General features: G+C 38.2%; 1 non-coding gene across 1 annotated transcript; it reads right to left on the reverse strand.

Annotated features, from left to right (window-relative positions):
* Positions 1 to 4,867: 4,867 nt before the first annotated feature.
* On the reverse strand, positions 4,868 to 4,974 carry LOC131178162 (small nucleolar RNA R71). Its single transcript, XR_009147291.1, has one exon. It is a non-coding gene; the product is annotated as a small nucleolar RNA R71 (small nucleolar RNA).
* Between the last annotated feature and the right edge of the window lie 361 nt (positions 4,975 to 5,335).

Below are 5,335 nucleotides of genomic sequence, written 5' to 3' on the forward strand. Positions count from 1 at the left end.
TACCGGTACCCCATGAAGTCTCACTATCTCATCCAAGTACAGTTTAGCCAATCTGCCCAAATTATAATCCATTCTCATAGGCAGAAAATGTGCAAACTTGGTTAATCTATCCACAATGACCCATACTATATGATGATTCTTCTGTGTTCTCGGAAGTTCCATCACAAAGTCCATCGTGATTCTTTCCCATTTCTACTCAGGTACTGGCAATGGATGTAGCAAACCAGCTGGCACTTGATGTTCTGCCTTCACTTACTGACAAATTAGGCATTTGGCTACAAACTCCGCTGTATCTTTCTTCATCCCATTTCACCAATAATGCTCTTTCACGGTTCTATACATCTTCATTCCACTAGGGTGCATAACAAAAGGAGACTCATGGTCTTCCTTCATAATGATTTATCACAATTCTACATCATTTGGAACACACATTCTGCCCTGGTGTAGTAGTAAGCCATCATCATTTACCGAAAATCCAGGTTTCTTGCCATCTTGAGTTTCCTCCATCAATTTTTGTTATTTTTCATCATTTTGTGTAGCTATTTGGATATGTTCTATCAATACTGGTTTCACTTGCCAAGTAACTGTCTTCTGCCCCTCATCATTAACCTCCAAAATAGCATGCAATGCTTTTAATTCATGCACCATAGATAAAGGAGAAACCCTTAGACTAGCCATAGTCTGGTGACTTAAGGCATCTGCTACCACATTTGCTTTTCCTGGCTGATAATCTATCAAGCAGTCATAGTATTTAATCAATTCTAACCCCCTCCTCTGACTCAAATTCAGTTCTTTCTGTGTGCCCAAATACTTCAATCTCTTATGATCTGTGTAGATGTAGCATTTCTCCCCATATAAATAACGTTTCTAGATCTTCAGAGCAAATACAATAGCTACGAGCTCCAAGTCATGTGTAGGGTAGTTTCGCTCATGTGGTTTTAGCTAACGTGATGCATAAGCAATGACATTTCAGTCTTGCATCAATACACAGCCTAACCTATTGTGAGAAACATCGCTATAAATAATGTATTTTTTTACTCGGAGTAGGTAAAGTTAGGATTGGAGCTTCAGTCAAACACCTTTTTAATTCATCAAAACTCTGCTGACATTTATCAGTCCACTGAAATTTTATATCTTTCCAAAGTAGCTTGGTCAGTGGAGATGCCAACATAGAAAATCCCTTAATAAAATGGAGATAGTATCCGGCTAAACCCAGAAAACTGCGAACTTCTGTAACATTCCTGGGCGCTTCCAATTAAGGATAGCTTCAACTTTGCTAGGAACTACCTTAATTCCTTCAGCTGACACAATATGCCCCAAGAAAGAGATTTCTTCCAGCCAAAATTCACATTTTGATAACTTGGCATATAGTTGTTTCTCCTTTAAAGTCTATAGCACAATCTGTAGATGTCTATCATGCTCTTTTGCACTCTTCGAATACACCAATATGTCATCAATAAACACAACAACAAATTGATCTAAATATGGCCTAAAGATAGTATTCATCAGGTCCATAAAAGTAGCTGGAGCATTAGTTAACCCGAATGGCATAACAAGAAACTCATAATGGCCATATCGACTTCTAAAAGCAGTCTTTGGAATACTCTACTTTTGCACCCTCAACTGATAATACCCCGATCTCAAGTCAATTTTAGAGAACACAGCTACACCTTTCAACTGATCAAACAAATCATTTTTGCGGGGCAACGAATATCTGTTCTTTATTGTTACCTTAGTCAACTGTCTGTAGTCAATACACAGACGAAGAGTACTATCTTTCTTCTTAACAAATAACACTGGCACTCTCCAAGGTGACACACTAGGGCGGATGAAGCCCTTATCAAGAAACTCTTGCAACTACACCTTTAACTCTTTCAATTCAGCAGATGCCATTCTGTACGGAGTAATAGAGATTGGGTCCACACCAAGCATAACCTCTATTTCGAACTGTACCTCTCTTTTTGGAGGTAATCTTGGCAATTATTTAGGAAACACATTCGGAAAGTCACATATTATAGGCATGTCCCTTAATGCTGGATCCCCTACTTGGGAGTCTATCACATGGGCCAAATAAGCTTCACACCCTTTTCGGATCATTTTTCTGGCAAGTGTAATAGAAATAAGGTTTGATGGTAGTAACTATCTCTCCCCATGTATTACCAAATCACCATACTGAGGGAGACCAAAAGTGACTGTCTTCAGTCTATAGTCAATCATGGCATGATGCCTAGCTAACCAATCCATGCCCAAGATAATATCATAATCTCTGAAAGGCATTTCAATCAAATCAGATAAGAAGGTGTGTCCTTGGATCACCAAAGGATAATCCTTATACATTTTGTTGACCTTAACCTTTTGTCCTAACGGACTAGTCACTAACACCTCAAAATTCATTTTCTCATAAGGGACAGCAGTCAAGCAAGAAATGCTGGCACTAACATATAAGTGAGTATAACCTGGGTCAAACAAGACAAACACATTTTAGTTAAGGATAGAAAATGTACCAGCCACAATATCAGATGTTTCTGCCTCTTCTCTCTGCTACATAGTGTATACCCTGGCTAGAGCACTACCTGATACACTTGTATTATATAGATGTTTTTTAAGTACATTTGTATAATATTTCATAGCAATTAGAATAGTAATCTCATGCATAACCATTAATCTCATTAACTTCTATAAATTCCATTGCCAAGCTCTAAATTTTATATTTTCCGTATCATTTTAGGTGTTTGGGTGAAGTCCCAGGGCATAGGAGCACGGAAGGAAACTTGGAAAGGGCAAAGGATTGAGAAAAGCTGCTGATACACATTAAATGGGTCGTGTAAGCAAAGCCACAGACCCTTGTAACCTACTGCTAGAAGAAAGCCAGAGAGCCAAGGAAGAAACAAAAGTACACGGGTCATGTAATCAGACCCATGTAAGCTATGGGGACCCGTGTAAGTCTCTGTCTGGCACAGGCTTAAAGAATTTTCTAAGAACAGAAGAACATAGGTCGTGTAACTAGCACAGACTCGTGTAAACTCCTGTGCCAATGCAAGATGCAACCATTTAGCTCCAGTAAGTTACACGGCCCTGGGCCGTGTAGTGACACACGGGCCATGTACCATGTGGCAGCCAGTTTCCTAATCCGAATTCCAGCTCTTGTTTGCACACTCCAAATAGACTCCTAATGCTTTTAGATTCTAAAGACCTAACCTTAGACCAGCTATTATAAATAGAAGCAGAAAATTACATCAGAAATGTGCTCTTTTTAGTTCAACCCTTTTGCAGAGGTTTTTAGAGAGTTTCAGAAGGGTTTTCACTTTTTCATACTTGCATTCTCCATAGCCATCTTGAAGAGTAGAACATCAGCATAGAAGGGAAATCCTCAGCGAAGTTCCACCAAGATCAACATTGCAGTCATTCCTCTTTAGTTCTTTTGTTCTATTTCTCTAAGCAGACTCTTTATGTTCTTTTATTTTATTTTCTCTATGTTTGTTAAACTCACCATGAGTGAATAATTCCTTTATTTTGGAGTTAGGAGAGTAGCATTTTCAATTGTTATTATGAATAAATATTGAGTTTTATTTATTGGATTTGAGTTTAGTTCTTTGATTCAATTTCTTGTGCTCTTAATGCATGCTATGTGTTGGTACCCACTTAGTATTGATTGCAGATATTAATTGAAGGACTGAAAGGTAAAGATTAATATTAGAAAATTGAGATCTTGAACCTAGGAAATCTGACCTAGAGATAGGCTGATGACCTTTGTAGAGTCCCAAAATTAATCATAAATCTTAAAGGACTTTAATTAATTTAATCACCATGAAAGTAGGGTTTAGTTTAATTAAAATACACCTTGAGTGCCTTGAGAAAGGACTCAGGATATCTTAGGATTAATTTCCATCAAGGCAACTATTCTCAATCTAATGAATGGATAAGATTAAAATCCATAGTAAGGTTGTAGTGTGAAATCTTAATTCTGGAATTGCTTTTATAAATAGTTTAATTCAAAAATTACCTTCAGCATCTAAAATAGGTTTAACTCATTCTCCATCTATATTCGGTGGCCTAAATAGTCAAAATTGCCATGTAGCCTAGTCAAAATTGCCATGTAGCCTAGTACTTGCTAATTAAATTCCTCATGGGAATGATACTTCACTCACTACTCTATTACTTGTTAGCGATCCATGTACTTGCGATGGTTGTAAAACCAAAAAACAAGTTTTTGGTGTTGTTGCCGGGGAATTTTAATTTTAGTAATATTAGGTGATAAGTAATTTAGCTGATTTAGGCATTTTCATTTATTATTTAATTTTATTTAAATTGTTTTATTCTCTTATTCTTTCTCAAGTGATTGGTTTGGTACATGACCAGAACAAGACCAGAGGAAGAAGTCTTTGATTTGGATTTAGAGATAGACAGTACCCTAAGAACTATCAGGAGGGAGAGGAAACGTGAAGGACAAGATTAAAGAAATCTAGAAATTTCAAATATGGCCAATAATAACAACAATAGGCCGAGACTCTTGAAGGACTATGGAGCTCCCTCCATAGAAGGATTCCAACCTAGTGTTACAAGACCCACAGTGGATGCTAATAATTTTGAACTAAAACTGGCATGGCTCTAGATGATCCAACAGACCTAGTTTGGGGGTTCACCAACAGAAGATCCGCACTACCATCTCCAGTGCTTTCTTGCTCTTTGTGACACATTCAAGATGATTGGGGTCTCAGATCAAGCCATAAGACTCAGAGCATTTCCATTTTCCCTTCGAGATAGAGCAAGGAAGTGGTTACTTTCTCAACTAGTTGGAACATTCACCACTTGGGAGGACCTCTCACAAGCTTCTCTAGCAAGGTACTTCCCACCTGCAAAGACTGCAAAGTTGAGAGTTGAACTCAACACCTTTAGGCAAAGGGAAGGTGAATCACTCTATGATGCATGGGAGAGATATAAGGACCTACAGAGAGAATGCCCGCACCATGGCATAGAAGATTGGCTCCTGGTTCAGTACTTCTGTAATGGGCTACTGCCCTCTACAAGGAACATAGTAGATTTAGCTGCAAAAGGTGATCTAATGGAGAAAATAGTGGATCAAGCACTTGAACTTCTGGAGAGGGTCGCATATCACAACTACGAGTGGTCAAATGAAAGGGGAAATACAAGGAGAATAGAAAGAATCCTAAAAGTGGATGCCCTAAGCATGATAAATGCTCAATTTGACCAGCTCACAAAGAGGCTTGATAAAATGCAGGCCAATGCTATAGGGACGAACAATCAACATGATGATAGCTATGGAGGAGGATACATAGGTTTAGAGCATAACAACTTTAATGAACTCCCCACAGAA

This window comes from Hevea brasiliensis, chromosome 2 (genome assembly GCF_030052815.1).
Source record: "Hevea brasiliensis isolate MT/VB/25A 57/8 chromosome 2, ASM3005281v1, whole genome shotgun sequence".
Classification (NCBI taxonomy): Eukaryota; Viridiplantae; Streptophyta; class Magnoliopsida; order Malpighiales; family Euphorbiaceae; genus Hevea; species Hevea brasiliensis.